Genomic DNA, 18,542 nt, shown 5'->3' on the forward strand with positions numbered 1-18,542 from the left:
GCGCAGCTATGCCTTGATCTTGTTCCTTGCAAATAGCACGGACTCCTGACCCAGCCTGCCCTTCCCTGTAAATATATGCAGGTCAGTGGTCTGGTGCCCTGTAGCTTGCAGGGTAAATGCTTGTGCCCTGATCCCCTGGGGGAGGGGGGGTGTCGACGGCAACGCCCCCTCCTCCTGCATTTGATGCTGGTGGTGGGCAAAGGCACAGGCTGCTAGAAGGCCTTGTGGGGTGACAATTTCAGTCTCTGTCCAGAGAGAGGAAGCAGCAGCCCCTGCAGAACCTGTGCTGTCACTGTGCTGTGGCTTAGGAGGCTCCCAGCAAGGGTTTCACTTCAGAGAGGATAATAATGATAATGATAATGACAGTGATAATAATAATTAATAATAATAATAATAATAATGATGATGATGATGATGTAGCCTTGTCTTCCTATTGGGCAGGATAATTTATAAACCAAGATAGAATTTTCCACCAGGTCCAGCAAAGGAGGGCTGATGTCGATTTAATTTAACACAAGAAATCCAAAGTCAGGCGATGGCCCTTCTCTGACCGGGTTGGGCAGTAAATGTCTTGGTGGCCACAGAATCCTTGTGCATTTCTCCAGCCAGGTGCCCGGCGAGGGTGGACCAGAGCTGATGTCAAGAGCCTAAGGGCCGGGGGGAGAGCTACTTAGATTCAAGTCTAATTTCTCTCCCGACAACGACAAGGGTCTGCTCAGAAAGCGCCGGCCGCCTCAGAGGAGAAAGGAACAGGTCAATCTTGGGAAATACCGGAGAGCCATCTGTCTCCTGAGCCTGATGAGCCACAGAAGCCCTAAGCGGACGGTCTAAGCCAGTGGTTCTCAACCTGTGGGTCGCGACCCCTTTGGTGGTCGAACGACCCTTTCACAGGGGTTGCCTAAGACCATCCTGCATATCAGATATTTACATGACGATTCATCACAGTAGCAACATTACAGTTATGAAGTAGCAACGAAAATAATTTTATGGTTGGGTCACAACATGAGGAACCGTATTTAAAGGGCCAGACGGTTGAAAACCACTGGTCTAAGCAGAAGTTCAAATCTTCACCTTCCTTCCCTTTTTCCCTCCTTTTTTCTGTTCACTTAGCAAACACCCCTTCAGTCTTGCCTGCCCCATGCAAGGCAGTGCGTTCCCAAGACAGAGGTGCTGTTGGCCCTGTCTGTAGGGAGCTCTCCCTGCAGAGCCCAGAGGTGAGGACGCGACTGGTGGGACGGGACAGGCGGGCGGGCGGGCAGGCAGGTTCAGCTGGAGGTGCAGTTGGTGTTGGTGGTGGAGACACCATTAAGACAGGGAGGTAGGCGGGCCATGAGGGGCCAGTGATTTCCCAATGAGAGGCTGTTAGGCAGGCCTGCGGGTTCCTCAAAGCGCCCACACACACACAGCCTCTCAGAGAAAATGAGGGACATTTCCTCGGGCTCTGTCCTCAGAGATGAGGAGCCTCTCGCTAACTGCCCAGGGGTGACCTGCCGGCCTTCTGATTTAATCTTTAAAGGACAGCTGAGAACAAAGCCAACTCGGAGTGAAACTTATCTGGGAGAGACCGACAGCTAGAGAGACAGAGAGACGGAGGCCAGGGACACCAGGCCCTGGATCCAGCCGCGCCTGAAGCCATCCTCCTCTGGACTTCACTGTGGCGTGACCCTCTAGGTATGCCTTGCTTTTTATTGCTTAAGCCATTTGGAATTGTATCTGTGCCACACGCACACAACAGAGTTCTCACTAATAGACAGGAAAGCATGCAGTGCGCTGGGGCTCAGAACTCAGCAAGGTCACACCCACCCTAATCTAACCTCATGCCAATCTAAATGCTCCCTGCTTCCAATATCTCTTTTTAGGAGTGTTATGGGTTCACTCAGCAAGATAGACCACCGACTCAGAATTTAAATTTAAGAGCCTTTATTAAGCTGGCCAGCTGACTACAGTCACAGCACCCTGCCGAAGCAGAGGCTGAACTGCAGCGCAGACTACAGGAGTTACATTTTATATTAACTTCTGTGGAGGCCCAGAGAAAATGTGTCTTTCAAATTCTGGGCCCCCCAATATGGAGGACACTCTCTTTATTTATACTTTTTCCAGTCCTTTGTCTCCCAGATTTGGAATGAGACTTCCGGGCCTTCTGAGAAAGAAGGCCTGCGTGCTGGGAAGGGGCCATGAGACCATATCTCAAGGCCTGGCCTGATGTCAGTACCTTCCTATCTATGCGTTTTAGGAACAGACAGCACAGCATGACCCGTCTGGCCAAAGCGCCAGATATGCAGCCCAGTACAGGAGGCCTTTCTTTCTTCTTCTTCTTTTTTTTTTAATATATTGATTTTTTACAAAGAGGAAGGGAGAGGGATAGAGAGTTAGAAACATCGATGAGAGAGAAACACCGATCAGCTGCCTCCTGCACACTCCCCACTGGGGATGTACCCGCAACCAAGGTACATGCCCTTGACTGGAATCGAACCTGGGACCCTTCAGTCCGCAGGCCGACGCTCTATCTACTGAGCCAAACCGGTTAGGGCAGGAGGCCTTTCCATACCCTCCAGAATTGGTTAGAGTTTGGGTCATAGGGTCCCCTAAGACTCGATCTTCTTACTTAACATTTGCAACAATTGCAGTTACGTGGTCACGCCTTTAAAAAAAATTGATTTCAGAGAGAGGAAGGGAGAGGGCAAGAGAGATAGAAACACCAATAATGAGACAGAAACATCAATGATGAGAGACAATCATTGACCGGCTGCCTCCTGCACGCCCCCACATTGGGGATCGAGCCTACAGCCTGGGCCTCTGCCCTGACTAGGAATCAAACTGTGACCTCCTGGTTCATAAGTCGATGCTCAATCAGGGAGCCACGCCGGCTGGACAGTCGTGCCATTTTTTAATTCTTAGCACCTCTCGCAGTGCATGATGAATTGTAAATGCTGACAACGAGGTATTGAAAGAAAACAAGATGAATGCAGCTGGCGGAGAACCAGGGGTATTTCCTGCAGGAGATGACCTGGGGCCTGGCCTGGGACAGTGACTCAGGCAGGATCAGCCGGGTCAGGCTGCCGCCACAAAACCCTCTGAACCCCAGGGCAGCACGGTTTCTTTCTTCCCCAGGTCCCAGGTCCTTCTGGGGTCAGCGGGGACTCTGCCCAGGTTTCCTCCCTCCAGGTCCCGGCGGATGGAGCCGCCGCCATGCCATCCGAGTGTGGCTAGTGGCTGTGGCAGGCGCGAGGAGTGTGGGGTGAATGACAGGCTGGCTGTTAACGTTTCCATCCGGATGTGACACAGATCTCTCCCACTCCCCATTCATAGTCAATGTGAGTCCCACAGATATGCCTCCCCTTAGGAGGAGGGGCGGGCAGCGAGGAGCTGGGGTGGGTGGCCTGCGAGCCTGGGGCTCCCCTGAGGAGTGAGATCTCTGTAGGTGAAGGGGTATGGAGGGCTTTCAAGAAGGAGAACAAAGCCTGGCCAGAGATTCAGAGATGAAGGCGTGAGGGTGTGTTCAAGGGAAAGCGGTGAGTAACCCGGTGACTGGGCGGAGAGGAGTCTGGACACTTGCAAGGCCATCTCCACGGCCACACGGGAGGGCGTGGGCCACTTGGCAGGCGACAGGAGCAATGGCAGGTGTAGTCAGGCAGGACCTGTGAGCGAGGTGGTTCCAGGTGACAGCCAAGCATGGATGGGGAGAATTGGAGAGGGCTGCTGAGAAAACGGGGCAGCCGCTGGGGGCCAGGCAAGGGCTGCGGGAGCAGGCCAGTAAGCAGGTCCCTCTGTGGATGTGCTACAAAGATTTGTTCAATACAGATTAACCAGCCCGGCGGCGTGGCTCAGTGGCTGAGCATCGACCTATGAACCAGGGGATCATGGTTCGATTCCCGGACAGGGCACAGGCCCAGGTTGCGGGCTCCATCCCCAGTGTGAGGTATGCAGGGGCCAGCTGATCAATGACTCTCTCTCATCATTGATGTTTCTCTCTCTCTCTCCTTCTCCCTTCCTCTCTGAAATCAAGTAAAAATACATTAAAAACAAACAAACAAATAAAAGTTTGATGGTTCCACTCCCCCACGTCCTCTGTGGGCACATGGAGGAGGTGGATGCACAAAGAGGTGGGGTAGCCGCCCAGGGGACCACAGCCCCCAGGTGCTGAAATAGATGTTCTTCCCCATGAACTCCAGCTGCCCCTTGCGTCTCCCTCCGCCCGGCGTACTCACACATTCTGAGGAAGAGGGTTGGGAACTGCTGACCCCTCTGGTCCTTTCAGTTCAAACATCCTAAGATAAAAGCGGAGGTGTTGCTAAATATAATTCGCTGGGGGACATTCGTCCAGAAAACTCAGCCTCACCTGTGGTGGATTTGCAGCACATGCACATGTACTAAGCGATCTAATTCCATTGCTGACCAGCGAGAATGAAGTAATTAAACAGCTCAGTACAACCGCGCCTGCTTCGGGCTCCAAGGGCTGCCTCCGCCGGCCTGGGCTGGGGACTGAGGTGTGGGCGCCTCTCAGTTCCCAGGGTGGGGGGCCACTCCATTGAGTGAGCATCCTACACCTGGGTGCGCACCAGGGTTGCCCCGAAGCCAGTCTTCCTGGAGCATCGCCACACAAAAACGGCTGCATGCAGCACTCGGTGGGAGAAGCCACAATCCATCCCAACAGGAAGACGCTGGCTGAGGGGGCCTAGGAGAGGGAGTGTGGGGTCCGCGGGCACCGTCCACAGCACTTTTCCAAGCTGATCTGGACTCTGCAAGGGTCCCCTTTTCACCCGGGTTTTATTTTATTTTATTATTATCTTTTAATTCTCATGGGAGGATATTTTCCCATTGATTTTTAGAGAGAGTGGAAGGGAGGGGGAGAGACAGAAAGAGAAACATCGATGTGAGAGAGGCACATCGATTGGTTGCCTCCTGCATTTGCCCCAACCAGGGCCGGGGATCAAGCCCGCAACCAAGGTACATTCCCTTGACTGGAATCGAACCCGGGACCCTTTGGTCCACAGGCCACCACTCTATCCACTGAGCCAAACCGGCTGGGGCTACCCTGGTTTTAGAAAATCCTCCTTCACTGTTTTAATTCTTTTCTCCTCCCTGTGCTCCTGGAACCACCCCTCTCCTTACCCCTATGATCTCTGCTCATTGTCGTTTGGAAATCTGGGGCTCCTCAGCACAAACCCAGACTCCCATTGTGCAACTTGGGGGCCCCTGGCTGCAGGTCTGTGCTGCTCTGCCCCAGAGACTTCCTCAAAGGGGCAGGAAATGACCTCGCCAGGCAGAGCGCCCTGCGCCAGCACCCACACGGGGTTTGCATGCGTTCCTGAAGGAGTAGGCGTTTGAACTCCACGCTCTGTACCTTGGGCAGGTAGCAAACCACAGGTGCTCAAGACATGGTTGCTGGAAGCCCAAGCAGTCGAGGTCAGTGCGATGGGTGAATGTGAGGGGGTACAAGCACGCTGCTAGAGAGATGGCTGGGCATGGGAGGGTCTGCAGACAGCAGGTGGCTGTGGAGGTGGCACGCTTCCGGTCACCGCCCTGCCCCCAGGTCCTGCATGGCGCCTGGACAGCGTGGGTGCCCGTCCAGCGAAGCGGCGTGGCTGCCCTTTCTGTGCGTGGGGGCATTGAGCACCAGGCTCTCGGCTGTGCCCTGGAAGGACAGGACTTTGCCTTTTCGGTGTTTTTCCCAGTGGCTGAGCACAGAGCCTGGCTCAGCAGAGGCTCCATAAATATTTGTGGAGCCCTAGCTGGTTTGGCTCAGTGGATAGAGCATTGGACTGCGGACTGGAAGGCCCCAGGTTCGATTCTGGTCAAGGGCACATGCTCAGGTTGCAGGCTTGATCCCCAGTAGGGGGGCGTGCAGGAGGCAGCCGATCAATGATTCTCATCATTGATGTTTCTACCTCTCTCTCCCTCTCCCTTCCTCTCTGAGATCAATAAACATACATTAAAAAAATATTTGTGGAATGACAGGGAAAGTAGATGTCAGGGACCAGGGAGGTAATGGGGCGCCCAGGGGAGAGCCAAGTCCCCAGCTCTGAGCAGAGGGAGGAGGTTCCCAAATGCCAGAGGAGGGTGGGTGGTGAGGGCACGGGAGCCTGCACATGCCAGGCGAGCAGGGGGCTGGACAAGGACGGTTGATGACATCCCTTTCCTCTGCAATGATGTTCCTCCAGCGCCGTGTCTCTCCCCAGGGCTGCACATTAGAATGACCTGGGGAGCTTTTAAAACACCCCCAATGCCTGCTCTGCACTCCCTGAGGTGCTCCCCTTCCTACCTTGTTAAAGAAGATCCGCTGGGGATTCCAGTATGTGATGCAGGTTGAGCACAGAGAGGCAGCCTTTAAACAACCCCGCAGAGGCAGGCTAAGGCTGGGAAGGTGTTGGAGAAGTTCCAGGAACCAGGAGAGGAGCCTTGAGACTTCCCAGCCAGGCTGGGGGGAAGGGGAGAAGGCCTTGGGGGCAGAGGGACAGGTGGGTTTAGAAAGGGAGGCGGAGAGGAAGGGCCTCCCCAGGCAGTAGGATGGGGCGGGCAGGAGGGGTGAGATGACATGAGATCGAGGATTTCAGCGGAGAGCTGATGCAACAGGAGGGGCCTGGAGTGAGAACGGCAGGGCGCTGGTGGGGGCGGGGAGCGCAGGAGGCAGCAGGGCAGGAAAGCCGCCACATGGGGCTTGGGAGCTAAGACCTGGAAGAAGTCGGGGAGTCGCCCCAGAGGGATGTCAGCGGGTAGCGCGACGGGACTCAGAAGAAGGAACTCGGAGGCCGAGATGGGGGCCACTCTGTCACACGGGGACACACGGAAGTCCACATGCACACACATGAGCGCGCGCACACACGCACACGCACAAGCACACAAACGCATCCCCGTGCACGTACGCCCACTGCAATCGGAGAGGTCCCGGCCATGCGGGAGAGGGAGGGGACGGCGGAGCCAGCGGTCCCGCCCCGCCCCGCCGCGCCCCTGCTGGGCTTGCGCAACAGGCGGCGGATCCGGCGGGCGCTGGCCGAGCTGCCGGAGCGGAGCCGAGGTGGGCGCGGGCGGGAGCGGGAGGAGCGGCCGGGAGCCGAGCGCGGGGAGGGGTGTGTCCGGCGGGGCGGGGCGGGGCGAGGCGCGGGGCGGGGCCGCGGCGCCTATAAAATCTCCCTCCTCCGGGACATAAACAAACCTCGCCTGGCTCTCCGCTTGGTCTCCGGAGTGCGCGCACGCCCATCCTCGCGGTTCCTCTCCGTTCTCGCCTGGCACCGCCAGCCTCTCTCCAGCGCCTGTTGCCTCTCCCTCTGCCTTGGGTAAGCCCATGCCCTCCTCTCGCCGGGCAGAGGGGGTCTGTCGCCTGTGGGCGCTGCTGCAGCCCCTGGACCGTGCTTTGTGGTCCCAGGAGCTGCAAGTGCGCGGCGACCCCGGGCGCGGGTGTGTGGAGGGCTTTGGGGTGCGCGCACCTCCGGAGCGGGAGGCTTCCACTAGGGAAGAGGAGGGAAAAAGACGAGTCCCCGCGCTTCTTTCCTGTAGCTGGGGATGCGGGGTCCTGAGGGTCGGGGAGGCGGTGGAGAGCCGGCGGGGAACACCTGGATCCCCCTTCCCAAGGTTCTCCCAGAACCACCGCTGGCCGCGCTGAAGTGGGAGCAGGAGAAGGGCCTGGGGGTGTGAACGCCTGTGTGTGGAGGGGGCTGTGGGGGTCGAGGCTGTGTCGCTGGAGTGGGGTGTCTGGGGAAGGAGGGATCGCGCGCGCGTGTGTGGAAAGGAGGTGGGTAGAAGCTGGAGATGTGGCTGGAGAAGGGGTGTGGCTGTGTCTGGTTCCCAAACTGACTGAGCCAGAAAGGATACGTCTCTGCAAAGCAGGGGCTGATTGAGCCTGGACGCCAGGGTGGGGTGTGTGTGTGTGTGTGTGTGTGTGTGTGTGTGTGTGTGTGAGAGAGAGAGAGAGAGAGAGAGAGAGAGAGAGAGAGAGAGAGAGAACGAGGTGTGTTACAGCTCCCACAACATGCGCAGGAGCCAGTGTGTGCGTGCGCTGCTGGGCAGGGTGCGCCCCCAGAGGTGGCTGGGGTTGGCGCTGTGGCGGCGCGTGATAGGTGACCTGGCCCGGAGGGGTCCTGCGGGCCCCTGGTGGCCCTGCGCCCGCTGGGTTATGAATGGCGTCATTTTCGCCTCCACCCACCCTCCCCCGCTTTCCTCCTTGTCCCTGCCTGGCCTGCCTGGCCTGCTCTCCAGGGGAGAGAACAGCTGGAATGGCTCGGCCATCCCGGGGAGCGGGAGCGCCTCCGCGGTCTCTGATTCAGCCCTGGGCAGGGCGTGCGCAGCGTGGTGGGGTCAGGGGAGCGGCGCTGTCCCCGCCTCTGTCAAAGAGTAGCTGAAGCTGGATTTTAGTGGCTGGTTCTCTTAACCCACCCCCCACCCCATCCCTCTACCCTCACCCCCAACATACAAGCTCCCCCTGCCAGCCCAATTCTGCTGTCTGTCGCCTCTGCCTCTGTTGTCAGACACCCCTGCAGGCAGCGGCAGCCCCCATCTGTGGCGGGGGAAGGGGGAGGTGCCTTGCAGGGTGTGGGGCAGCCGTTATCATGGCCAAGACCAACTCTTCACTGATGTCCTGGGCACTTGAGGTTGTTGGGTGCCGTTAGGTTCCTGGGAAAGATGGAATGTTCTGGCCCTTTAAATAGACTTCCTCATGTTGTGACCCAACCATAAAATTATTTTCGTTGCTACTTCATCACTGTCATGTTGCTACTGTGATGAATCGTCATGTAAATATCTGATGTGCAGGATGGTCTTAGGCGACCCCTGTGAAAGGGCCAAAGGGGTCGCGACCCACAGGTCGAGAACAGCTGTTCTAAGAGAACCCAGCCCGTGGCCACACGGGAGGGCTCCAGTCGCCTCGTACGTACCACCCACCCGCCGTGCCAGGCTTCTCAGCCACCTCGAAGGGAACAAACGTCTAAATGCAAACCTTCGCGCTATGAAAACCCAGTTTCCCCGGCCCCGCCCAGCCCCGCCTGCTCCTGTTGGCGTCTTTACTAAGTTTCCCGAAGGCGAATAGAAATAAGCAAGGCACAGAGAGAGCAAGCCCAGAGCCTGCCTGCAAGGGGCTCACCAGCCCGGGGAGAAGTGGGGGAGGCACAGACCACAGGCCTGGGTGCCCAGTGCTGAGGTGGCACAGGCTGGGGTCGGGGTAGGGAGACTCAGGAATTGAGACACCTCCAGAGGAACAGGGATCTGGTATCAGGAGCGAAAGCTGGGGTGCCCCTGACCTGTGACCTCCAGGATGAGCTGCAGGAGGGTGAGGAGGAAGGCTATGCCGGCCGCGCCCTGTCACCTGGCGCCTGGCCCAGGGCCTGGCACGGGGGGGGGGGGGGGGGGGGCGGGGGGGGGAGCTCGGGCACTGGATGCCCAGGTGGTCTCCGCAGACAGCACAGCACGGGGTTTGGCTTCTCCTGGGGCAGCCAGCAAGGCCAGGTCTGCCGGCCGTTGCTTGGATCGCTTGGGATGGAGCTACACATTCGCACACCTGGCTGGCCCCCCTGCTTCCCATTTTACAGTTGGGGACTGAGGCCCAGGGACAGGGAGCAACTCGCCAGGCCCAGGTAGCACTGGAACCCGCCTCTCCAGGCCCCGCTCCTGTGGGGGGGGATTGGAGGGGTCGGAGATGCTATCAGAGGGTAGAAGTCAATCGATCTCGAGCAGTTTCTGGTGAGGAAACGTCCCGGACAGCATGTGGGCGGGTTTCGTGTGTTTACATGTGTTTAGTGCACAGCAGGTGTTCTTGAGTCACCAACAGAAGCAGTCTGGCGAGAAAGAGCGCCGCACGCCTCCCTCCTCCCTCCTCCCTCGCTACCCGCCCAGGGGTGGCTGCTGGGTCCAGGCTGCCCCCTCCAGGTTGGACTGAAGATCTGATCTGAGCTGGGGCCCCTGGGGTGCCCGGAACCTCCGGACCTGAGCCGCCTCGGTGCGGATGGGAAGGAAGGGTTCCATTGTGCTTCTCTGATGGGACCCAGCTCCAGGGAACCCCATCCAAGGCATGACTGAAGTTCCCTGAGCCTCCCAAAGGAAGCCAGGGCGATGACTCAGCATCTAAGATTCCAGCGGGAGGGGTCAGGGGACGGGCAGGACATCTCTCTCCAGGTCAGCTGCCGAATCCCCTCACCCCTAATGTCCTCGAAACAGCTCTGGTTCTGCCTCAGCCGCGTTGGCTCCACTGAATGGATGAGCAAACTGAGACCAGGGCTTTGAAGGGACTCGCCTGTAGCCAGGGGCTCCGAGTGGGAGAGCCAGGCTTTGAACCCAGAGAGTCGGACTTGAAAACCGGTGTTCTTTTCCCTGACACGTTGGGGTGATTGGAGAGCTGCCGGGGTGAGAGGCGTAGACAGGCAATTAGGGGCTCAGTGCCTCAGTTTCTTCCCCTGGAAAATGGGAATAATACCCTTGGCCTCATGAGGACGTCTAGTATTAACTGAGTTAATTCATGTTCAAGAGTTGAGAATAGGGCTCAGTTGAGAATAGGGAACACCACGTAGGTTTCTGCCAATAATTCGCACACATGACCTTCTCAAGGCATCTCCTCGGCCTGCATCAGGGACCTGGAGCTGTCTTTGGACCATGGACCTGGTGCCCTGGTTCATTGCAAGCTGCCCTTCCTGCCTCCTGGTCTCAGTCTGGTCCCGAGCCTGCCCTCGTATTTGTCCCTTCTCTCTGCAGCTGACGACAGGGACTGCTGTGTGTCAGGCTCTGTTGCAGACCCGAGGATGAGTTCCCGAACGCTGCCCGGCCTCCCGCTGGGCCGGCGCAGGCTTGCTGCAGGGGGTGTGCACAGAGGAGGGGGGGCTTGGGTGCCAGTGGAGCCCAATGATGCTCTGGGTGGGTGTCCTGCGAGGAGAGACCTGGGCCCCTGGGTGCCTGCGTTGGCAACACGGAATGGTACAGATTACAGAATTCGGGGCCACCGGCAGGTCTGTGTGGGATCTGGCCTTTGACTTTCCTTCCTGACAATTCCTGTAGTCCTGCCCACACCGCCCACCTCTGGGGACCCTTCTGGAGACCTTTGCAGCTTCAGGGGGCGTTCCTCCAACTGAGGTGGGAGCAAAGGAGACTCCGTAGCCGTCTGGAATGCCCGTGCCGGAGTTCATCCACTTTATACTCCCGCCTCCTTAGACCCGTGGAGACCTCTAAAGAAGTCTGACATGTATACCCAGGAGCAGCTCTGCTTACAGAGGTGATGGGGACCGGGCTTTCATCCAGTTGCCCCATCCTGAGCCCGGCTCCACCCCCTTGGCTTTGAGAAGGTTCTAGGTGGCCCTCTGAGTGTGGGTACAAGAGGCATTCTTGAGGATGAGGTCTTTGTAAGGCTCCAGCCCGGGACCCTCACCCTGCCCCCTGTCCACGCCATCGCCCGGCTCCCTGCTCTCTCCAGACGCTGTCCTGCAGGCGGGGTTGGGCGCCCTCCAGGTCCCCATGTTGCCTTCCTTGGACCATTCTGGACTGTGTTTCTCTCCTCACCCCCTGGGGCCCGAGGGCCTGGCACTGAGCAGGCACTCCGAGTGGGTCAGAAGGAAACCTCCATTCGAGAAGGAGAGGCCTTGGGCCACAGTGTTAGGAAAGGTCGGAAGGCCCCCCCGGACAGAGGGTGGAAGGACCGTGGTGGCGGGGAGGGCACTGTCGCCGTGGCGAGCATCCCATCTCGGGTCACGGGGTTTGTAGGAAGAATCTGGTTCCACTTCCTCCGCGAACACTGGCCCCGTTTGTGTGCGTTCAACACACTACCTCCCGGGCCGTCCAGCGAGCTCAGCCTTGTCCCCCAGATTCGCAGAAAAACGCTGTAGCCTGACCCGTGGCCTCGGCTTCTGGTTATTACACGCGTCCCCTCAGACCAGGGGCGGGGAGGGCCATTGGGATGTTTATAACGTCATTTGCGGGCCATACACAATGATCCACTTAAAAAGCAGCCTGATATTGGGTCAAACATCTCATTAACTCACCCCTACTGCCTTGGCAGGGCCAGACCACATGGTTTCGTGGGCCTTATGTGGCTGGCTGGTCGGACGTTCCCCACCCCTGCCTCAGACAGTCTGCCAAACAAATCGTTCCTGCTACCTCCTGGCCAGTGTGGCTCAGTGGGTTGAGCTCCGGCCCAGGCACCAAGAGGCCACGGGTTCGATTCCCAGTCGGGGCACATGCCCGGGTTGCCCACTCAGTCTCCAACAGGGGGTGTGCAGGAGGCAGCCGATCGATGTTCCTCTTGCATAGATGTTTCTATCTCTCCCTCTCCCTTTCTCTCTCTCTCAAATCGATAAAAAGATATTTTAGAAAAAAATTGTTCCAGCTGCCAAAACTCCACCGAGCAGCTGCCTGCAGGTTTCGGGGTGGCGCTGCAGAGAAGCGGGTGGGCAGTGATGACCACCGACCCTCTGCTTCCTGCTGCCTGGGCCCAGACCCTCTCCCCGCCTCTCCGCGGGCCTGGGCTCCGGGGAGCACAGAGGAATGCCGTGCCAGCTCCAGCCTTGCACCCGGGGACGCGTGCCGTCGGCGCGCTCCTGCTGTGCACGTTCCTGCTCCGTTCTTGCCACACCAGAGCATTCCTTGAATGCTGCCGAGTTGCAGGCTCCGTGCAAAGCACCGGGCGCCCCGGGAATTCCTGGTCTGGCTGTCTTCTCAGGCATCACTGCCTGGACTTGGAGAGCTTATTCTCCACCTTCCTTCCCCGAGGCTGGAGGGCGTTCTCGAAGGTCCTAATTGTTGACGAGGTTGATTACATAAGAAGAAACATGGAGAGCCCCGCCGGCGGGGCTCAGTGGTTGTGCGTCGCCCTGTGAACCAGGAGGTCCCGGTTCCATTCCCGGTCAGAGCACGTGCCCGGGTGGCGGGCCTGACCTGCAGTGTGGGGTTTGCGGGAGGCAGCCGATCCATGATTCTCTCTCATCATTGATGTTTCTATCTCTCTCTCCCTTCTTCTCTGAAATCAATAAAAAACATATTATTTTAAAAAGAAAGAAAAACATCTAGAGCGTGAAGGCCCCGAGTTTCAAATGTGCGGAAAGCACCCAGAACCCGTGAACGGCCCCGCAGCTTGTCGCCAAAACCTCTTTGGCCAAGAAAGGACCGAGAACATATCCACAGCAAGGTGGGGTGTCCAGGGCGTACCCCAAGGCTGCTTTCCATGAGGCCCGTGGGGCCCCGGCCTGTTCTCTGGAACCTTCCGGGAAGATGCCGAGCCCCTTCCCCGCTCGTCCTAGAAGCGCCCAGTGAGCTGGAAAGAACTGTGGCTGGGAGCCGCGCGCTGCGGCGCGGACAGCAGCCGGGCCGGTGCTGCCAGTCACAGTCGATGCCAGTTGTCAGCGATCTCTCTCCCGCCCTCTTTCTCTGCCTCATTAAAGACTCCAGTAGGCCGTGGCCCCCCCTTCCCCCCACACCTGTACCCACATCCTAGGGGGGAGTTTTCATCTTTCTCTGTGGGGAGCAGTCAGGCTTTTAGGGAGTCACATGGGCCTTTGCCCTGGGGCCTCAGGTCCCGCGCCCCCCCCCCCCCCCCCCCCGTGAGTTGGGATGATGACACCCACCCTCCCGGGCCTCCTTGCAGAATGAAGCCGTGGCCGCTCTTTCAAAGTGTGGAGTTGGCAGTTCCAGGAGCCCTCTGAGTCCTTCGAAGGGAGAAGAGGGAAATCTAAGCGGTGAACTTTGTCTGAAGCCTGGCCTGCTTGTGGCGGCACCTGGGGACTTTGGAGGGTAGGGGGAGATGCTGTTGAGCCCCCCCGCCCCGCCTCAGCTCCCTTCCTTAGAGCATCCTACCTCGGCTAAGGTGGGCGCACAGTGTGTGTGCACATTTACTGCGAGCGGAGGTCATGGTCATCTGAGCTGTGAGGGTTGTTTTCACCTGTGCCGGCATGACGCTCAGTGACTCGGGGCACACTTCCTACCGTCTCTGTGCCTCAGTTTCCCCATCCATGAAATGGTGCCTATTTGCTAGGGTTGCTCAAAGGGAGGGCAGAGTTCGGAGCCCAGCAAGCCCCACAGAAGTCGCCCCTGTTGCTGGGATCATGGGCGTCCGTGTGGGTTGCTCCTGGGCCAGTCCTGCTGGGGTGGCCGCATCCCAGAGACCCCTGCGCGTGTCACCAGACACCACCTCTGCCCCCATCGTGGAAGTTCCAGGGGCCCAGGAGGGTTTGCTGAAGAGGGTGTGTGCCCCGAAGTGCCCTAGGTGGGTGCCCCTAGGTGCCCGAGCTGGAGGGAGGCTCCCATCTCAGACAGCGAGGGGCCTGAGTCAGGAGCGGGACAGGGACTCCCAGGCAGATCCAGGCAGTGCTGAGCTGGGCCGCGCCCTGGCGAGACGCCTGTGTCCATGGCCTCTTTGCCAGCCCTGTCCTGCCTCAGTTCCCATCTGCCCATGTTTCTCATGGACCATGTGATGCGCATGGAGCACAGGCTGCCTATTTTACAGATGGGGGATGAATGCCATGGTCAAAGTCATGTGGTGAGAGGGTGGCGGCGTTCCCACGCCCTATTCCTAAGCCAGGGTTCCCGCTGCTCCACCGCGGCTTTTGAGAATGGCGGGCTGTGTCCCTCTCTTCACAATTCTTCAGCTCTCATGCGGCCTCAGCGTGCCCGAGGTGCCTCTGCCCGCTGCCCTCCAGTCCTCAGGGTCACGGTCTTGCCTTCTCCCTGCAAATCCCAGGCTTGGCTTCCCCTGGAAGCCAGGAGGCCCAGCTCCTTGCTGACTGTCCCCTGGACCTGTTGGACTGGAAAGGGATCTGCCCAGCCCCTGGGCCTTCCTTACTCAGGGACCAGCGTCGCTAATGGAGAGGAGACCCCCGAGGTGGCATGTTGGGTCCGATCGTTGAAAACTCATGTGGTGTTTGCCAGGCGTCTTCTATGACCCCCTCCCCCCATCCTTGCTGGGTCGCTGTGAGGCTAACGGCGTATAAAACACAGGCTGTGTCCTCATAGATGTCCCTGGTGTCTGAGGCAACCAGGAAGGGAAACTGCACTGGTTAATTAAGCAGCTATTTAGCAGGTTCTATGTGCCAGAGTTTAAGCCCCACTGGTACTCACCGGGAGCAGGATTATTTATGCCCATTTTACAGGTGAGCAAGCCGAGGCTAAGAGGTTAGAAAACTTGCGGGGAATCACAGATCTAATACATGATGACAGCCAGGTCTGACCCTCCAGTCTTCTCCTAGCTCCTGGCCACCTGCTGCTTATCTGATGTTGGTTTTCTCTGAATTCCTTCTGGGAGGGCAGAGCGAAAGGAAGACGTGGTGATAGGAACCCGTCGGGCAGCTGGTGGGTGACGTGGGCCCCGGTCATGGCACCGAGTGGGTTTTAGTGGAAGGAGCCCGGGCCGACTAACTCCCTGTCTGGAGGGCCTTCCGCCTGCGCTTCCTGGAGGGACCGCACCATCCACCCTCCTGCCCGGTGGAGCGGGAGGCCCGGGAGGGGACATCTGGGCTCCTACCCACGGCGCCCCATGTGGCCTGGCCCTGCCACCCGGTCTGCTGAATGGTCTGCTGAACGATGACCTTGGCCCTTTCAGCCCGACATGCTGGGCTGGGACTTTCCAGGAGGCGGCAGAGGGGGGCGGGCACTGGCATCCAGCGCTCGGCCTCAAGCCCAGGGGAGAACCTGCTGAGCCAAGCAGGGCCTTGAACGGTGGGGGGTGACCCCTGGTGTGGGCGGTGGGGGGGCATCAGCGGAGCAGCCCCAACCAGGTAACCCCCCACTGCCCCTCCCTCCCAGCGAAGGAGGTCCACGCGGGACCTGCTCCTTCCTGTGGGCCTCCTGGTCTTGGGGTTGGTGCATTTGAACCCACAGCGAAACTTCTGGAGGGAGAGCGAGAGAAGCAGTAAGAGTGTGACACCGCATAGCGGCCTCTCGTCCCGGCCACCCTCCTGTGCTGGCCGATCTCAGGATGTGCCTCCAACCCCTGGGACTTCAGCCTCGTCCTCAGAAACCTGCAGCTGGTGGTGTGTGTGTGAGAGAGTGTGAGTGTGTGTGTGAGAGAGAGAAGTGAGTGTGTGAGAGTGTGGGTGTGTGAGTGTGTGTGTGAGTGTGAGAATGTGAGTGTGTGTGTGAGAGAGTGTGAGTGTGTGAGAGAGTGTGTGTGTGAGTGTATGTGTGAGAAAATGTGAGTGTGTGAGAGCCTGGGTGTGTGAATATGTGTGTGTGAGTGTGAGAATGTGAGTGTGTGAGTGTGTGTGAGAATTTGAGTGTGTGTATGTGAGAATGTGAGTGTGAGAATGTGTGTGTGTGTGTGTGAGAATGTGTGTGTGAGTGTGTGTGAGTGTGAGAGTGTGTGTGAGAATTTATGTGTGTGTGAGAATGTGTGTGTGTGAGTGTGTGTGTGTGAGAGTGTGTGTGTGAGTGTGTGAGTGTGTGTGTGTGAGAATTTATGTGTGTGTGAGAATGTGTGTGTGTGTGTGTGTGAGAGTGTGTGTGTGAGAATGTGAGTGTGTGACAATGTGAGAGTGAGAATGTGAGTGTGTGAGTGTGTGAGTATGTGTGAGAATGTGTGTGTGTGAGTGTGAGAGTGAGTGTGTGAGTGTGTGTGTGTGAGTGTGAGAGTGTGAGAGAGAGTATGTGTGTGTGAGAGTGAGTGTGTAAGTGTGTGTGTGAGTGTGAGAGTGTGAGAGAGTATGTGAGTGTGTGAGAGAGTGAGAGTGAGAGTGTGTGTGAGTGTGAGATTATGAGATAGAGTGTGAGAATGTGAGAGTGTGAGTGTGTGAGTGGGTGTGCAGGCACACGAGATAGAATAAAAGTCGGATCTACCAGATACTCTGCATTCATACAGGAACCGCCCTAGGCCAGTGGTTCCTAACCAGGGCGGTTTTGCCCCCAGAGGGCATCTGGCAAAGTGCACAGATGTTTTCGGTTCTCACCGGGGGAGGGGAGGGTGGGTGTGGGCTATTGGCATCTGGGGGCGAGGCCAGGGGGCGGCTGACCTGCAGTGTAGCGCCAGCCTCCACCACCAAGGATGACCCACCCAGGCCCAGGGTGGGCAGGTCGGGGTGGGGAACTGCCCTGGAGATACGGTGGTCACGGAGGCCACATCCGCCCCAGCCTGCAGGACAGCGCGGCCTCCTGGGCCAGGGCCGTCAGGACTGGCCTGATGGTGGGCGGTGCTGGGGGACCCCGGGGCGTACCTGCCCCATGAGCTGGGGGCTCCGTGGGCCAGGCCCAGGTCTGCTGATTCGTGGCCATGCCCCCGCTTGTCACATGGTAGGGCCCCATCCACAAGGCTGTTACGGGTGCTTCGCTCCGTGCTGGGCACATGAGGGCCTGGCCCAGGAAGCCACGTCCGGATGAGTCACGGTTTGGAACTGAGCTTCCTGAACCCCAGGGGTCTTTGAGGTCAGGTCTTGCCTCATGGGGTAGGGACAGGTGGGAGGGAGGGGGAACCCGGGGCTGCTGGGGGGCGGGGGGGTCAAGCTTTTTTCCCTGGCTTCATTCAAAGCATGTCTGCCTCCCCCCACCCCTTTTTCCCCCTTTTTTGGGGGGAAGGGTGTATGTAAGTCTGTTTTTTTATATTGAACTTCCTTATAAGATTTGCTTTAGACAAACAGCCTCAGAAATACACGTTTGCAGAGTTCAAGGCAACAGAGATAGGGCAAGTGTTGGCCTTCAACCGGCCCAGGTTGGCAGGATGGGGCAGCCAGCTGTCTCCCTGCCCATTGCCCCGGAGTGGGCAGCCTCGGGCATCGGGCAGTGACCTAGATGGAGGGCCAGGTCCCGCCCTCCCTGCCGGGGCATTTGCACTCATTAAAGGCAGGCCGTCCCAGGCCTGCCGCGCCCCCACCCCAGGGGACAAAGAGTGCAGAGGCTGCCTCTGCTGTGCTCCGTCTCCCTGCAGACTCGGGGTCCTGGGGCGCTTCCTGGTGTAACCAGGGTGTCAGCTCAGCTGTAGGGGCCAGAGGACTCCGCTCTGGAACTGTGCTGTGCCCCGTCGGGTGATTAGCTGGTCATCCGCATCGTGGTCTCCACCCACTGGACGCCAGTAGCATCTCCCAGTCATGACACAAGTGTCTCCAGCCGGGCTGGCATGGCACAGTGGTGAGCGGTGACCTATGAACCAGGAGGTCACAGTTCGATTCCCGGTCAGGGTACGTGCCCGGGTTGCGGGCTCGATCCCCAGTGTGGAGTGTGCAGGAGGCAGCCAATGAGTGATTCTCTCTCACCATTGATGTTCTATCTCTCTCTTCCTCTCTGAAATCAATAAAAAATATTTTTTAAAAATATCTCCAGCACAAGGCTGGGCTCCCTGAGCCCCCTCCGGCTCCATACTCAGTAATTCTCAAATATTTAAGGGAGACTGGCCAGTTTTCAGCCTCTGAGTTTAGCCCTAGCTGGTTTGGCTCAGTGGATAGAGCGTCAGCCTGCGGCCTGAAGGGTCCTGGGTTTGATTCCTGTCGGGGCACATGCCTGGGTTGGGGCTCTGTCCCCAGTAGGCGGCATGCAGGAGGCAGCTGAACAAGGATTCTCTTTCATTATTGATGTTTCTCTCTCTCCCTCTCCCTTCCTCTCTGAAATCAACCAAAATATATATTTTAAAAAAGAGTGAATTTAAACACAGGCCTTGCTAG

The 18,542-nt window shown here is 58.2% G+C and overlaps 1 protein-coding gene across 1 annotated transcript in view; it reads left to right on the top strand.

The window, feature by feature from the left end:
- Window positions 1-6,965: 6,965 nt before the first annotated feature.
- NDRG1 (N-myc downstream regulated 1) overlaps window positions 6,966-18,542 on the top strand; it is a 40,894-nt gene continuing 29,317 nt past the window's right edge. Inside the window, exon 1 of the mRNA XM_081111725.1 lies at window positions 6,966-7,015. The gene's annotated coding sequence lies outside the window, so the exon portion shown is untranslated. The remainder of the gene's footprint in view (window positions 7,016-18,542) is intronic.

This window comes from Myotis nattereri, assembly GCF_964212035.1.
Source record: "Myotis nattereri genome assembly, chromosome: 17".
In the NCBI taxonomy this organism is placed as follows: domain Eukaryota; kingdom Metazoa; phylum Chordata; class Mammalia; order Chiroptera; family Vespertilionidae; genus Myotis; species Myotis nattereri.